The sequence below is a fragment of the Pelmatolapia mariae genome, linkage group LG10_11 (genome assembly GCF_036321145.2).
Source record: "Pelmatolapia mariae isolate MD_Pm_ZW linkage group LG10_11, Pm_UMD_F_2, whole genome shotgun sequence".
NCBI classification, from domain to species: domain Eukaryota; kingdom Metazoa; phylum Chordata; class Actinopteri; order Cichliformes; family Cichlidae; genus Pelmatolapia; species Pelmatolapia mariae.
The window spans coordinates 42,015,379-42,033,483 of NC_086236.1; the positions used below are offsets into that span (position 1 = coordinate 42,015,379).

General features: G+C 42.4%; 1 protein-coding gene across 1 annotated transcript in view; it reads right to left on the bottom strand.

Annotated features, from left to right (window-relative positions):
* Nucleotides 1–18,105, bottom strand: part of LOC134635771 (low-density lipoprotein receptor class A domain-containing protein 4-like) — a 247,974-nt gene that overhangs the window by 71,370 nt on the left and 158,499 nt on the right. The window lies entirely within an intron of this gene.

The following is an 18,105-nucleotide window of genomic DNA, read 5'->3' on the forward strand; positions in this document are numbered from 1 at the left end:
TATGGGTGCATGTTACAAGTTCTGCTATGATCAAGCCTCAAAAGGAGGACATGTGAGTCAGGGTAACACTGAGGAGCTGGGCTTTACTGACTTTTTCTGTGTGAAGTGAGACACTAACCTGGTTATTCTTCTGACACCAGAATGTTACCAATTCAGGTAAAAGGTGCTGAGGCGATTCAGCCCTCCGAGTCATCATCTCACGCATAAGTTGACTCAAACTTTCAAAGTACAGTGCAGCTCATTTTGGCTGGGCAGTGGATTGATTGAACCACCCCCCCATCTGCTGGAGTGACTTTTTAATGCTCTCTCCATTCCTGTCCAGCTCCTTCACTCTTTCACCATCCACCCTCATTTCCTCCATTCAGCTCTGGGCTTCTTTCCCCCTCTCCTGCCGCTCTTCACATCCCGTCTTTCTCCTTCTTCCCCACTCCTTTCTTACCCATTTACCCTCCTCCCATCCCTCTTCTCATGCTGCTTCTCTGCTGGCACAGTTAGCTATGATTACTCATCCTGGATAGCAGAGCCTCAGCCTCTGTGCCCTTCCTGTCTGCTCTACCCACAGTGTATGTGTGTGTGTGTGAGTGGGGCTATGTGTGCGCATATGCATGTCTCACAGATTGGTACGAGGGCAGTGCGTCACACCTTCTCGTGTGAAATGAGTGATGAATAAATGACTGTATAATTCAATCTGAGCCCGGTCAATATGCAGAGGCTGAATATTTAAAAGCCTCTAAGCTCATCTGTCAGTGCGGAGCCATTAGCAGAGGAGGAGGAGAGGAGAGCACTGCTGGACATATTGGACATACCACAGGAGAACTCTCCACCTAATGTAGTCAGGCTCTACGGCCATCTGCGAGTATGCGTGCGCGAGCTTTTCAGCGACGTCGACAGCGTTTGTTCCTGCTTGCGTCTCCGTGTTTGTGCACACATGCGTGCAGCCGCATTTAAAAAGTGCTTGACTTTTAACAATCCCACTTCTCCACTTCCCCCTGCACCCAACAAAAAAAAAGAGACAAGTGAGGTGCTTAGTTGGTTAAAAAAATAAATAAATAAAAAATAAATAAAAAAAGAGCCAGGCTACGTGCCGGATCAGACAGGCTGAGTGGGAGGAACAATGACCTAGTTTCCAAAAAACACTCCACCGGCACCACGAGCACACTGGAGAACAGATCACGCAATGTACTGCCTCTATCAAATCTGGCTGAGTGCGTGTATATGTGTGTGTGTGTGTGTGTGTGTGTGTGTGTCTTTCTGTTTATCTGTTTATCATCCTTTGTCCTGTTTTTGCCTCCGCTTTTTACTTTCCTCTCCTTTTTTGCTGTCTTCTTTTGGCTGTCCTACTTCCGGCTAGAAGGAACCATGCTGCATGTGTGTGTGTGTGTCTGTGTTTGCAGAAAGTTAGTAGCTGTGTCACGCTGCGCTGCTGGGAGGCCACAGGGTCCCCGACTGCTGTCTGAATCCGAACAGGACAAGTCACAGCATGCGAGCGCCCTTCATTCTATCTCTTTGCGCTCTCCGTCTCCTCTTCTCTCGCACACATACATACGTTAAATAGAGCTAACCGATCCGTCGGCCTTGCAGACAGGAGGTGTGTTTCTGGAGTCCCCACTGAGAGCTCGCTTCATTTTCCGTTTATCTGGAGGACGTTCACGTGCCTTAGCAACGCATTCACGCAGTTCTCAGACCAGCCTGTGAGCCGTTTGATATGAGACCATAATGTAACACGATGACGTGTAATATGACACCTTACATGCTCTTTATCTAATTGAATCTGCATAATAATTGATTCCATTGTCACTTTTTCCACTTACAAGTCTATTCACTGGACTGGCATAATTGATTTAGGTTAATGTCACTGTCACAGGTAATTGGTAATTAATGGACAGTGTATGGTATCTTTGTGTAAAACTGATGCTTTGTGTTGTTTTCTGAAAGCACTCAGTTAAATTGCTGTTCACTTTTGGACATATGGCAATTTACAGTTGACCTATCCTATGCACTGTTTCACCTTTGATATCATTTCTATCAGTCGGGTCCCTATAAGCACTGATAGCTTGGCTTTTGTTCTGTACATTGCCTATTACCTGTAATGCTTATCTTATGCCTGTGGTGCAAATATGAAACTAGCACTGGCAGCTGGTTAGTTTGATTGAGAACATGATGGCCTGCTCACATTACACTGTCCCAGCAGGTGTAAAGCCCAAGAAATGGTGGAATATCCCTTAAAGGGTTGATTTTCAGCTGCAGATTCTGTTTCTGTAATAGAAATTACAATTTGTTCCTCATAAATGGGGTTTTAAAGTCAATATTTTATTAATAATCTATTCTTTTGAGGCCTTTCTGAAAATCGTGAAAACAGCTCCAGATTAGCTGGGACTGAAGCACTAAATTAAAAATAGCCGGTACCCTTAAAGGGTCTACACATTTAAGGTAGACCCGGTTGTTAATTACAAAGGATAATGCCTGAGCCTGGTTCTTCCTGTTAAAAAGGAGTTTTTCCTTCCCAGTGTTGCCAAGTGGTGGTTCATAGGGGGTTGTCTGATTGTTGGGATTTTTTCTCCATATTATTGGAGGGTTACCTTACAATATAAAGGTGACTGACTGTTGTGATTAATTAAATTAATCCTTAATATTGTCAGCAATGCTGCTTTTTAACTAATCATAAACAACTTTTGGCATCCCTATATGCCCAAAACTAAAAGATGATGCATTACTTTTTGCTAGCTGATATATCACAATCATTTAATCTAGGCTAGGCTTAACTAAACTGCATTCGACTCCACTCTATTCATACTTCTATGATAATGGTGGACGTTTGGAAGGTATTAATGCATGAAAAAGCAGATCCAGCCCTATCTAGTAACAGTTGTGTCTGATGCAGCCTGACATCCAGTAACCTCTAAGGTTTCTGTTACAAGTACCTTGTAATAGAAAGTGCATGGCTGCACCACAGCTCCTCCACTTCCAGGTCAGGCAACAGTCTTGTAGGATGTAGGCCGGGAGGATTTTAACAATGGATCCTAATGTAGCCTAAGTGCTACAGCTTTAGTAAGTAGTTGAATGAACCTGACCCTGTGCCGCTCTGCTCAATAACCTACAGCTAGAGTAGCAGCTTCTGCCATCTGTCCTTAAAATGTCACAGCAATCATCCCGTAAGTGTGGACATGTGCTGCAGGTTGTTTGTCCCACATGCTATTTTTTCCTCACATAACTAATGCATTTCCCCCACAAGTAGGATTCCAAGTGGAGAAACAGATCGTCTGACTGGAGGTAAAATACCAAAAGGTTACAAACAGTGAATGCTGTTTCACATAATTTCTTCTTGTGTTTCCTTCCTTGAGAAAAAAAAGAGGAAGGACAGAGTCAGTTTGGCCTCGATGACCGAACTGTGTTTCTTCAGTTTTTTTTCCCCGGCTCTGCTGGTTCCCATAGCGACCAGTGCCACTGCCGTGGTTACGGCGGCTGGCACTTCCTCCTGCCTGGCACCCTGAGGACACTTCCTTGGCCTCTCTCTCTTTCTCTCTTTCCCCTGCCTGTCTTTCCTCTTTTCTGTCGCTCTTTTTCTTCGTCTTTTTATTTGCTTCCCTTCTCTCCTTGTCGTTCTTCGAAATGTCGGAGTCTGCCTCTAATCTCCTTCTCCCTCTGTCTGAGTCTGTCTTTATCTTGACAGCCCCACTTCCTCTCTGCAGTACTTATCGCAGCATCTCTCTCTTCCCACTCTGATTCAGCATCCCCCCCACCCCAGCCTCCCCAACTTTCTCTGCCTCCATGCTTCCTCCTCATTCTGCTCTCTTCCTGTCTCTAAGCCTCTCAGCCCTTATCTCTCCCTTCTCCCTGCCCTTCCTCTTCTGCTCTCCGCATTTCAAACTCTTCCTCCTCTTGTGTTCCACTTCAATTTAATTCACAATAAAACAGGCCTGCATTTAGACTGAGAGGGAGTACAAGACTTTTTCCTCCTCCTTTCTCTATGTTATTTCAAACTACGAGCACAAGCCATTTTCTTTCATTTTGCTCTCAGAGTAGCTCAGCAGCAGCACTTGAAGCAAATAAGCTGGCCAGGCTGCAATTTTCCTGATATGCATTTTGTTGGGATGAATAATAGGCACTTACAGTGGAAGACAAGCAATCAGTTGGTTAATGCTCTGATTCCACACACCCAAAAAAGAAAAACTTTTTTTCCTTCCATTAACATACCATCTTCTGTCTTTTGAGTTGTGGTTTATCTTTTCGGTTTCCAAACTAACATACAGCACATCTCTCCTTTTGTGAAAGAGGTGCAGCTCTGATAATTCAATACACTGTAATTACAGCAGATTTGTTAGTGCTGTAACTCAATTGGAACATGACTGATGGTTGAAGGGTGACATTTATGCTCATTAAAGGAGTAAGCATGTTCTGATAAATGACATTTTCTTGTTTGAGTTGTTATCCTGATCAAAGTCGAGGCAGGAAAGCAGCGAGCACCGTGTCACACGTGGCGTCTTTCTAATATTCTGTACAGAGGAAATAACTAAGACAGACTGGAAGGTATAGATAAAAATGTTCTGCCTTATTGCTTTTTTTATAGAAAGGTCCTACTGGCAATCAAAAGGCCAAAGACCAAAAAGAATTGCGTGAAATGTACAACTTTAAAATCTCAAACCACAGGATCATACATTTATTTTAAGGAAATCTGGTAATTATGCTATTTCTAAATAGAAAAAGAAGAACTTTTGGTTCTCTGTGCCACAGGCTGGCGTGCACAACTGATTTAGGGCACAAAGAGACACCAAGTCAGGGCAATCATAGGCATTGTTTATGCAGCATTTACCGACTTCATTCATAGTCAAGTAGCGTTAAATGATTCGTTGATTAATCAACAGTCAATAGAAAAATAATCAACAATTTTGGAAGATGATTATTGAATTATGACAGTCATTTGTGGGGCAACAAGACGTAGAGTTTATAGCCACGCAGGCAGGAATGAAAATGATCTGACCTTTGCTCGTGCTGCAGAGTAATACACCAAAAATACGTGATTGCATATTATTGATTACAAATACAGCGAAGGCAAGTCTCAGTCTAAATGCATCCAACATAATAGCAAAATATTTATATTTGTATATGTGGTACGAAAAATAACTTGGGCCTTTCACTCTGGTCTGTAGCATCACATGTCCAAAATGGCAGGCATGTCACTGCAAAACCTAAAGAGTAAAAATTTGGTTGTTACATTAGCTTGTTAACATTGAATTAACATTTTCCATTGTATACCTCTCTGACCTGTCAACGCCATGTGATGTTTGTGTAATGTATGTATGGTCGGAAGGGTAAGAGGGCGCTGGCACGGCTGGCAGCCTTAACCCAATTTCCCTCGGGATGAATAAAGTAGTATCAATCAATCAATCAATTATTACAGATTAACTGACGTCGGGGGGGGGGGGGGGGGGGGGGGGGGAGCTATCTGCAGGCATATTGTTAGTATTTCAGCTCTTGGGTTCATTTTGTGGCGGTGATTGTGTGTTTCCTTCAGGGGCATGTTTTAAGATTGGCGATCATATAAGTTAATTAATTTTCAGTTTTTTTTATATAAGGCCAAATCACAACAGCAGTCACCTCAAGGTGCTTTGTATTGGTAACTTAAACCTTCTACAATAATACAGAGAAACTCCAACAACCACATAGGGCTCTATGAACAAGCACCTGGTGACCGTAGAAATAAAAAACTTACTTTTAACAGGAAGAAACCTCATGAGGGGCATGCTGTGGCTGGTTGGGGGTCAGGGGAGAGAGACAGTTAAGAAAGTTTCATTACTGAAACCAGAGGAGTTACCCCATCCTAGCCAATAGAAAGACCACAGGTTTAATTTTCTGTATTAGCTTCATTTTGTAGAAACAGAACATATGCCCATGTTTTATAGTATTAGACTGTTTGTGTTTCATGTTAGTTTAGCGTTCAAGTAAGAAAGAACATAGTGGTGAACATATATAGATTAAAGGCAGCTACCAAGACACAGCCATTCATTCATTTTCTATGAGAAGTGGTGAATCCCTCACGACGAGCACAAAGGAATAATAATGGAAGTTCATATAAATGATTCATGGCCAGGAAGGGACGGGGTAACCAATCATATCTGACATTCAGTGTGTATTTAATGTAGATGTATGTGAACCGTAGACTTGACTTTTTGTGAATGTGAAGTACAACAACAGTAAAATTTTGACAGCCAGTGCAATTGATCTGCTTCTATGAATTTGGCGCAGCTGTACGCAGAGATGTAATAATCTGTACAAACTGTTGTGTTTGTGGAGGTGTCAGAGGTTCTGAATCAATAACAACGGAAAAAAAGAAGAAAAAGCAAACCTGCAAATGCTGTGTCCTGCATTTATATAAATCAATCTACAAAATAATATAACGTAATGAAAAAAGTTGTTGAGATTGTAGACTTTTCACAAATGATAAAATGTGGATTTGAGCCATTTTCAGAGTCAGCACCTAAAACGTGAGGCTGTGAAACTCGGCTGAGAACTGTGGATAGTGACAGAGTTCAAAAAGCTTCTCGAAGACGGAGGATAAAATGGAGCGAGAGATAAGCGGCCAAAATTAGTTTACTTTATAGAGTTTCTATGCTCACTCTCACAGAGCTCAGCAGCAGGCCAGAGTTCGATCGGGGAAGGAAAAAGCTTTCGATTTACCAGTCAGTCTACAATCCAGGTGTCACCTTTCGTCATTAGCTTTGGGTAATGACCACAAAAATGAGAATGGGAATATAAATGGCTAAAATGAGTCTCCTACACGGAGCGGCTGTGCTCAGTCTTTCAGAGAAAGCTCAGACAACCTTAATTGATGAAAAACAGGCAAACGAGGTAGTTTGGCTATTGGATCTGAACGCCTATTGGGAAATAATACTCAAGGTTTTTCAGGCACGACTAACATGTAGGACACCTGAGGGCAGACCTAGAACACACTGAACAGATGAAATACCTTTTCCGACATCGCTATGATGTCGCTTCCACGTCTTTCAAACATTTCCACAACACTGATAATACCGCGGCACTCCCACCTCACTCGGTTCATCGAGTGACATAAGATGCTCGAGGTCACAGTTTTCTTAACTAGACTGCAATATTTTGATAGCTGCTTTGATATTAAAGTTACGGGAATAGGGCATTATCCAAAGCAGTCGCGTCATGAATGCAGATGTTCAAACTCGTGCTGTGTTGAAAGTCTTCTGGAAGCGTGACTAAGTCTGACTGGTGTCACGTCTTTTACATAAAAGTGCTGTGACGTTGTATTTTAAACAGTAAGACGACACTGGTTAGAGAGATCTGACTGACCAATTCAAAGTGAAACTGTAAATCCAAAAACCTTCTAATCCCAGTGTTAATCACAACTTCTTCTTTTTTTTACAGAAATTCTACATCTCTAGTGGGAACTTAAATGTTAACAAATCTAGATGTGCAGGGATTCAGTCTTGCTCAAGGACACTTGAGCGGGGAGCTGATCCCTGGATCTCTGATTCAGGGAGCTTGTTTCTACTTAATATGCAAATAAAGTGACTATCCCTCTGTGTGTGTGTTTGTGTGTGTGTGTTTGTATCCCACTGCGTTTCGTCCTCCAACCATGAAGCTCAGCTCTGCATCTCAGTCAGCAACTCTTTCCCTGTTCATCAGCACTCTTTTTGGTGTCCCCTATGCAGCTGCAGCCACACACACCCACCAATCTACACACACACACACACACACACACAGAGTTATAGGAAGGGCACACACACCTAAGCACTCACACAGACACAAACAATGTCAAACAAGTGAGGACGTTCCCTCAGGGACACACACACACACACACACAAACCCCCTCACGCCTTTCCCATCTCAGTCAGCGTCTCTGGCGAACATCTGGAACATAAAGAGGAGATGATGGCATCCCACAGCCCATAATGATCAGTCTGTCACCATGGAAACCACACACCGTCACCGCCCACGCCACCGTCACGAAGGTGTGATACTCGGGGACAGGGAGGAACACGGCGTGCCGGTAAATAAACAAATATCAAATTTCCAACATGACTTTGTCAGAAATGCTTTCAGGGCATCTGCGAGTCGGAGCAGAAGAAGAATCCTACAGAACTGCGTTCATTACGCTTTGTCACCGAGCAGCACTCTCTCTCTCTGCGGTGACGCTAAAGTCTCATCACTTTGTGTCGTTCGCCGAGATGTGTTTGTCCAACTAATTTTGCTGTATTTCATTTTCAGTTGTCTCAAAGTTCAGTCGCAGCTGACGTCTGGCAACTTAGCGCGCATTCGAAGTGGAACGATGGAGTGTTATGTGAAAGCAGTGAGGATGTTCTCACACTGTGAGGCTGAAGCTGTTGATGTTAATGTGTGATGGAAACACATCCTACTCTGAGCTCTGTTGGTGTCTTGTTTTCGTCAGGCAGGAAAGACCTCGTTCTTCACACACACCCTACACACCTGCACTGGCTTGTGTCACAGCAAACTTGTAAGAGTCCAGTCAGGTGGATCGTGACAAAGTTAAAACCATGACATTAAAATTATTTTCGGTCATACGAGATTCTTTTCAATATCACAAAGCAGCAGAGAGTGTTGCCGGGGAAACGAAACGAAACAATGTGCAACTGATTTTAACACTAATGAACCATGAAACCCTTTAACCTTGTAACCAAGGTTAGTCTGAGTCTACATCATTAGTCTGATTAAAAAAACCAAAAAAACCAAACTTATACGTGTATTTTTTTTTAACGGAGAAAAAATGGCAGATGAAGCAAAAAATTAGACTAACTGAAACTCATATATACAAACTGATGCTTAATTTCTTTTTTAATGTTAGAGAAAAAAAAAATCAAGTTTGAAAAAACTAATTTTTTGGCAATTATTTCATGAATGAATCAGGCTTTACAGGGTTAAAATGAATAAGTAGATAACATGTTTACAGGTTACAGGTGCTACCACATTGCTAACACCTTTTGATCATACCTGGCGCCTGTAGCTGTGACTGTAAATTGGCATTGTACAATCTCCCAGCGAGCAGGTGGCAATAGTTATCAGACATTAACGAGAACAAACGATGTTCAGCAAATTTAAAAACTATTCAAACTGAGGTCAAGGAGACTTTCGAGTGCCGACGAGTAAATCTTCAGCGCCAAATTGAAATCAAATGATTTTAAAGAGCAATAAAAGATACCAGGATTTGAGTTTTCTACCGGTTTTAATCAGTCACCGCACGTTGCGACATAAGATGCCCGTTAACGGCATCAAAGACGCTTTCCCGAGGTTCGTCGTCAATACTGAAGCACCTGTGCGTCTGTCCGCCTGTCTTTCTGTCTGAGAGCCTAAAAAAAAATGAAGAAGTGGAACAGCGGTTACAGGATGCTGCAAATCCATCAAAACATTTACAGATACAGATACCACCTCGGGCTCCCACACATCTCAGTCGATATCTGAGAGCATCACAGGCCGGACCTGCCCTCACATTGATTCTCAAGTTCAAAATCATGTAGGAGAGAAGGGAGCGTGTGTGTAAGTGTGTGTGTGCGCCGAACTAGCGGCTGCCTTTGAAGACACAAGACTTGATGCAGACTGTCTGCTACAGACCGCAGAAGGTTACATGTGTGTACACGCGCATGCACACACACACACACACACACTCATTTGTGCACACGTGCAGGCCAGTAAATATTGAATATTTTCTTGACTGCAGCTGGTTCTCAACAGGTGAAAGAGAGATGAAAAATTCAGCAGGTTTACTGACTGATCGAGTGTGATGGATGGCTGTATAAGAGTATGTGTGAATAAGTGAGTGTGAGTGTGTGTGTGTGTGTGTGCTCTATGATGGATGGGCATGAGAGAGGGTGACAAGGTCTCCTAGAACAAGAGTTGGCTAGTTACCTGTCTGTCTGTCTGTCTCCCTTCCCCTTCCTCACACACAAGCCCATTCATACAGATTTCCAAGTGTGTGTGTGTGTGTGTGTGTGTGTGTGTGTGTGTGTGTATGTGTGTACGGGTTCGTACTATCCTGGTGGGGACCAAAATCTGACTTTTACTATCCTGGTGGGGACTTTCTGCACCGTGGGGACCAAAATCCAGGTCCCCTTGGGGTTGAAAGCAATTTTCACACTCAAAATGCGGTTTTACTGTCAGGGTTACAATTAGGTTATGGTTAGGTATTTAGAGATTATGGCTTAAATGAATTGTCTTAAGTTTTAGTGCACGGTCCTAGGTATCGGCTGAGTCATTCTGTTTCCCCTCTGTGGCTCCTCTCCTTCTCAACCGCATCCTCCTCCTCTTCTTGGTTTTCTTCTGTACATCCTTTCATGTGTTGTTAATTTCTCATCCCACTCCCAATGTCTTTATTCTCCATAGTTCAAAACAAGGTATAGATGAAATAATCTGCAATGTCACTTTTCTTTAGGGTAAGGGTTAGGGTTAGGCATTCATTTTTAATGGTTAGGGTTAGGGTAAGGGGCTAGGGAAAGCATTATGTCAATGGGATGTCCCCACGAGGATAGCAAACCAGACATGTGTGTGTGTGTGTGTGTGTGTGTGTGAGATATATCAAAGATTTCAGATGATGAAACAGCCCATGGATTAGCCTAATTGCAGGTAGATACAGAGTAGCATATTGCCTGGATAAGAGAAATAAGGGGAGGCCAAAATCCAATTTCAGAAGAAAACAAATTTCAAAACCAGCTCACGACGGCAATAACCTCCACCAAATCGATTCATAACAGCACCCACCGAGGAGTGCGGGTGAGGGGAGGTGTGTGACGGTGGGCAGCCGGTTGAAAGGCGAGAAAGAAAGACCGAAAGAAAGAAGGAGAGGAAGGAGGGGTACTCAGGTGAATCGTATCATTTTTGTCTGGGCTGCAGACCATTTGCCAATGTCTTGTTGCAAAATTTAGGCTAAGAGTTGGCAATTTCTCCTTGAAACAAAGAGAGGCAGCGTTAAGCTGAATACTAATGGGAGCCTGAGGCGTTCGAAATAACTTTGAAAAGGGCAGTGCAACTCTGTCCAAAAAGAACAACTCAGAGAGGAAGAGAAGGAGAACGACGAAGAAAAAAGGACTGGAGTAGGTGTGTGTGTGTGTGTGTGTTTGTGTGTGTGAGAAAGAGAGAGACAAAGGGAGTGACAGTATTACAGGCTTGTCTGGTGGAACTCCCTGCTTTCTCTCAACAATGAGATTAGAGGAGTTTGTCTCATTTCTTACTCGGACATCCTGTTCTTTTTTAATTACGAAGATGAATGGTATTTGTAAGGCGTGTGTGTGTGTGTGTGTGTGTGTGTGTGTGTGTGTGTGTGTGTGTGTGTGTGTGTGTGTGTCAGACGCAATTTCCATGACTATCTATTTGAGCTTTTGAATTTGTGTTGTTGATGGTGTGTGTGTGGGATCACTGCATTTGTGTGAGGACTTGTTTAAATGGTTGAACCCTGCTCAGAAGCAGCCGTTGAGGATAGCACGCCTGCACTGCGCACCTTAACCACAAGCTGATAAGACTAGACACACAAACACACGCACGCTCTGCCTGTTTATCCCTTTCTTTGTACAGACTTTTCTTTACTTTCTTCCTCTTCCTTTTTCTCTTTTTATACAAGCCAGGCCTTTTGTGACAAACTAATACCCAGTGAAGAAAACACGGTTAACCCACAACATTAACATTTCAATACTTACTATATACAAATCGACAATGGCTGAACTGCAAAAAAAACAAACAAAACAAGACTAACAAGTTAGCAAACCGTTAGCAGTTAAAAGAAGATAAGGACCAGTGTTAGTCTTCATTTTGTGTTGAGCTTCTGCCCACCTGCGAATAAAATTAAGTGTTTACTCTTCTAAACGTTCAGTTTTGGTCTCAACCTTAATAAGTAAAAATACTTGCTCTGTTCACTCCTACATAGTCTGCTGTTCAGCAGCTAGATGCTAAACTGCTTAGATTCACCAGCTGCAGATACTACATGGGGTTTGCTGTTAGTTATTCAATAGGACCCTTCATAATAAACATTTTTTTCAGCAAAAGGATATTTTCATTAATGCAGCTTTTGGAGCATTTTTTAGAAACTATTGCCATTAAAATGATTAATGAGTAAATAACTAGCTTAGCTAAACTATTAGGCTAATGTGACTAAACCGAACATGGAAAGTCAGCTAGGCTAGCTCACTGCTTTTCACACTTCTGTTCCAAGGTACACCAAAGTCAGAGCTGAAATTTCAAGATGATTTAAGTGACTGTGAATGTGGCATCGTTGCTGGTACCACACAGGCCGCATATAAGAATGGTCTGAAAAGAGAGAAAATGCTTGCTTGATGCCAGAGGTCAAAGGAAATTCTCCAGAATGCTTTTTTTGTGGCTCTGAGCATCATCCAAACACCACATCCTACCGTTCTACCTGAGTATTGATGACTGGCCATATCCATCTCTTTATGATCACAGCGTACCCATCTTCTATTGGGTGCGTCCAGCAGGATGATGCATCATGTCACAAAGCTCATATCGTCTGAAATTGCTTTCTTGAACATTAAAATGAGTTCACTGTACTCTATTGGCCTCCAAATTCATCAGATCTCAATCCAAATGAGCACTTTTGGAATGCGGTTTAATAAGAGAGCCAACAAATCTGCAGTAACTATGTGATGCTATCATGTCACTATGGACCGAAATCTCTAAAGCATAGTTCCAGCACCTTGTTCCAACTGCCAGCACACCTGAAGGATGAAAGCAGTTCTGAAGGCAAAAAAGCACCTAATAAAGTGCTCAGTGAGTGCATGTTATCTGACATGTCAGTTCCTCTTTTTCTGGCATTGTGGGATGAAGGAAGTATTGCTAATCCATTTAGCATGACACCTGGAAATGTGTGTGAAGTTTCTTCTGTTTGGTTCCCGTAGCACAAACTAGCCTCCACTGCCCAACCTGACACTTTCACACAATTCAGCAAACGGTCCTTCTGCCTTCGGTTGCTTTTTTGAAGTAGGTTATGTTCCGCTTACAAAGGATAATTAGTTTGCAAGTGCCAACTTAGCAACCACGCTTTAATAATTCCCACCATCCAGCATCCGTACGAACAGACTCAGGTTTCCTTTGACAGAGGTTTTTTGAATTTTTTATTAGAATACAGAATTTCCCTCAGCAAAAAACACACGAGTGTGTACAAAATACTGATATAGGAAATGAACAATTCATTCATAATTTTTATTAACATTCAGTGCATCACATGGTGCGCAATAACAGTGTTTAACTGTTATAAAAGCCCATTTGCCTACACAAAATTCTTACTTCAGTTTACACCTCCAAAATTACAAATTTGAAAATAACGCTGCTGCTTGATTTTCATCTCACCTCTTCTATGAATTTTGTGTTCTATCCGTGAAATTCTGAGCAGACACTCTTGTTACCTTTGAAAACTTTAATAAGGGAAACACATTCCAGTGTCATCAGCATTCCTCTGTATTTCGTTTTTTTCAAGTAGTGTGAGTGCAGTGAGATTAGGACCATGCTTTAAGCTGCATTTTGTGCTGACTGCAGCAGCCAAGAACTCAGATTCCACCCCCCACACTTGTTTAATCTGCTACAACCTTTTGTAGTGTCTCACAAATTTACAGCTTTACAGTTTTAAGAACTGCATTTGTTAATAGTCACAACATTTCAGCACTGACTTTAATCTTCCACCGCCTCCGGCACAGAAGAAAAACATCTTTCAATGCAGCAAATGTCTGCTGGAACACAAAAGGCAAAGTTATTGATTTATTTTATTATATCATTCATCATTATTTCATCAGCGGATTATTCTAGAAGTCCTATTAGTTCTTGTGTTGTGCACACAACATTAGACTCCGGCTCCACTGCTACTGAAGCTGTTTAGAAATTCAACATTTTATTCTCTTTCAGCTGCCAGAAAACACAAGGAATCATCATCTGGCAACCTGCACACTGACACACTAATTTTGTGCTGCAATGCAGCAGCTCTCCTTACGAGCAACAGCCCAGAAGCTGCCATGCGACTGTACGGCTGCTAGCTTAAAATGCTGAGAATGAAACTCCTCACCGTCCATCATTTATCAGTTTGGAAAGGGGAAAAAAAAGATTATTTTTTGCAGATGCATAGATGTTTTTAATCAAACTACTGTCCCATGACCATAATGCTGCCATCAGTCTTGATGCATGCTCAATCATCCAGGTAAGAAAATCCCAGTCTCAGCTGAGGAAGTCACTTGGATGATAGACGAAACGTAAAAATGCAACATCCAAATGAACAGAATCAGCTTTCCAGCTTTTCCGGGGCAACCAATCATGCATTTGTTCATTAAGGACTCTTGGTTCCAAATAAAAATTGGAATTTATTATGCAGCAACAGAGTACAATCTGGGAACGTGAGCAAACAGGTTACAGGTGCAGCAAACTTGAGCACAGCCATGCCGAAGTGGAACAAAACTGTAAAGTAAAACAAAGCTGTGAATACAAAGGGTTTATTCTTTGGCAGATCTGGGGCCTGTATTACCGACATGCCTCACATTTAAAGAAGCATTAAACTTCATTTAAAGCTGCCTTCTGTAACATGACACACTAACTTTGCACTCTTCACCTCTGTTGTAGAGACTCAGGTGATCATTCAAATGAGTTGTAGAATCAGTGGCAATCTGCCAGCTTGCTAGCTTTCTAGGTTTTTTTCAAAGCAGTGAAGGTGGTTGCTGTGTTTTGAAATCGTGTACTTCCATACTTAAAGTTGCTGACTGAAGAATGTTCATCCTATCAACTATGGCTATATGAAGTGCATTAAAGGTACCGTATTATAAGGTGCATTAAGCGAAATAAAACAGTCAGATAAGTCAAACTTTACTCAAATCATTCTTCTTGCTTCCTCCACTTCTGTACCATTGATTCATTAATGTTGAATTCTCTCGCAGCTGTTCTATTCCCATGTTGTTGCAATATATTAATAACTAACCTCGTGTTGTGGATGGATTATCTCAGTTGTTCTCCTGACTGAAGTTTGGTTGTTTACAGCATCCTGCCATGCGATTGCATTTGTCCCAAACCATCGAGAGCCCTCACGTTAACGAGTGGAAAAAAGTTAGCGTTCATCCTCCAGCTTCACTGTGTTTGTTATGCTTAGATAGCTGTGTCTCTAGCGATCACGTAGCACATCATTATATACCAGCTAGCCCAACTTCAGTAACCCTACAAACATCATTGCTGTTTAGTTTTCTGTCTTCATTTATGTTGGAAGTGATAGCACAGCTGTACGCTTTAATTTTTTCAGAAATTTCTCAGTCAGAACATGCTATATCATCTTTAGATGGAAACTAGCGAGCTAACTTCCTGCTAACTTCTAACTCTGTTAAATTTAATAAATTCTGTTTTCACGGATGCCTGGATGTTAAACTTAATTGTTACACCTGGTAAAGCAGCAACGCTGTTCGTTTGATTTTGAGGCTCTGATTACGGTAGCCGTAATGCTCCGACAATCCCTCAAGCGGTGAGACTTCATAGCTTACCAAAGTCGTAGTAAAACATGTTTTGACAGATTTTTGAGAGCCCTGTACCACATAAAATCGGTAAGGCGCACCGGATTATAAGGCGCACTGTTGATTTTTGAGAAAATTAAAGGATTTTAAGTGTGTCTTATAATCGGAAAAATACGCTATGTATACTCATACCAGGCAAACCATTGAGTGTGGAATCCTTTTCTATTATCTTCAAAGAAGAAAGAGAGAAACAATTAAACAGCAGAAGGAGGGTGAATCAACAGAATTGATGATACTAGCTAGCTATAACAAATTCATTTGGTCTGCAGTAAGTGAGCCGTCCATCCTCACACCCACAATCTCAAAACAAAGACAATAGATAAGCATAATACAACATAAAGTGTTAATCCTCCACTGCTGGAGGATTAACACTGTTGCCTCACAGTGAGAAGGTCCTGGGTTTGACTCCACCATCTGCACGGAGCCTTTCTGTGTGGAGTTTGTATGTCCTCCTCATTCCTCTGTTCTCTGAAGGTACTCCGGCTTCCTCCCACAGTCCAAAAACGTGCAGACATTAGTTTGTGGGGTCGGTTAACTGGTGATTCTAAATTGCTCATAGGTGTGAATGTGAGTGTGAACGGTTGCTTGTGTCTCTTTGTTAGCCCTGTGACAGACTGGTGATCTGTCTAGGGTGTACTCTGCCTCTCACCCTATGACAGCTGGGATAGACGCCAGATCCCCAGCAGATAGGCTCCAGCAGAATAAAATGTATGGCTGGCTCAAGAGTTGGCAGTTCATCTTGTAATCGGAAGGTTGCCGGTTCGAGCCCTGGCTCCAACAGTCTCGGTCGTTGTGTCCTTGGGCAAGACACTTCACCCGTTGCCTACTGGTGGTGGTCAGAGGCCCGGTGGCGCCAGTGTCCGGCAGCCTCGCCTCTGTCAGGTTGAGGGTCGCAGATGCCAACAGACTCAATAAACTGATCTGCAAGGCCAGTAATGTTGTGGGGATGGAGCTGGACTCCCTTAGGGTGGTGTCTGAGAAGCGGATGTTGTCCAAGATAAGGACAATGCTGGATAATACTTCCCACCCACTCCACGACGTGCTGGCTAGTCACAGGAGTACTTTCAGTGAGAGACTGAGATTACCAAAAAGCACAATTGAATGACACAGTGGACATCTCCCCGTACAACTCCTCCATCTAATACACTGTAAACACTGTAATAGTTACATGCTTTTGCACACGTTCTACAGTAAAACATACAAAGCAAGTCAAAAACAAAACTGTATATGCCAAGTGAATGTAAGTGGGCTCTTGAACTGAAGACAGAACTTGGAGATAACAATACATACGGAATATGATCTCGAATTGGCATCAAGCTTCTGAAAGCAGCACAAAAGTTTTGGTTATCTGGAGTAATTTTAGATACTGCTGGTGAGCTGCTGAAATTAAAAAAAAAAAAAAGGGAATTGGGGAAACAGGTGAACGGGAATCGGGGTACGGTGCTCAGTCAAGGTTTCCCAGATCAATAAAGTTTTTACAGCATCTAAAGCATCTGCGACTGCAGCTGTAACACAGCTGGATGCGACTGAGACCGAACACCGCTGGTCAACAGAGACACAAGGGTTCATTTCCTACATAGAAGTGACAGCTCACTGACACAGAAGCCAATCAAATGTCACACACCGTCACCTTTCCATCTGATAGGCCATGGATCCTCGAATAAAGGGGCACACACGTACAAGACAGCCGGCTGTAGAAACCGGCCGTGGCGTGTATGACAAATGAGTTTTAACACCAGGGGTTCACGGCTTGATACGAAAACATGGCTACGCGGTATCGCATCCCTCTGTCTTCCCTCGCGTCTCCTCTCACACACACACACTCAGACAATGTCACTGCAGACCCCCTGAGGACCAGTGAAAGTAGCTTTTGATTTGCATACCATGCACACATTTTTAGCATCACAAGTGTTTGTTGGGCTGTCCTAGGTGGTATGGAGGAGAGAAGGGGGAAAAATGACATTGTGTGCTTGAGTGGTGTCCATAGGGACTCTTTCTTTCTCTCTCTCTTTCTATGGCAATGTGACAGTGGAGAATGCAGATGGAATCGTGCCCCACACACACATAAAACACACACACACATAAAACACACACACACACACACGGATGACTGACTGACTGCTGTTCTGTGAGGCCTCCCAGTCTGGGAACCCAGAGGTGTCAGACAGTTATAATTATCACTCTACTTACACACAAACACACACACAGTTCCAGTGTTGAATGGCATCCAGTTAAAATCTAGGCCTGTGCACCAGTCTGAAGTTAAAAAAAATAAATAAATAAAAAAAATAGAGAAGCACCCTGGAAGGCTTGTTTTCCCTGGTTGGCGTAAAAGGATGTCAGTTTCCAGCTTTTCTCATTTTCAACTTCTGTTATCACATTTTTTGCCCATAAATAATTTATACAATATATTCCAGTACTTTATGAGGCTTTTACTTTCTTTTTTTTATCTTCATCCATACAAATCTACTGTAAAGACTGCGCAAAGTGAGTATTCATTGAAAGAGGTCTTTCATTCCACCCATAGCATCATGAAGTCACAAATGAATAAGTCTGTCTAACTATAATTTGCTGAAGGTGTGAAGTA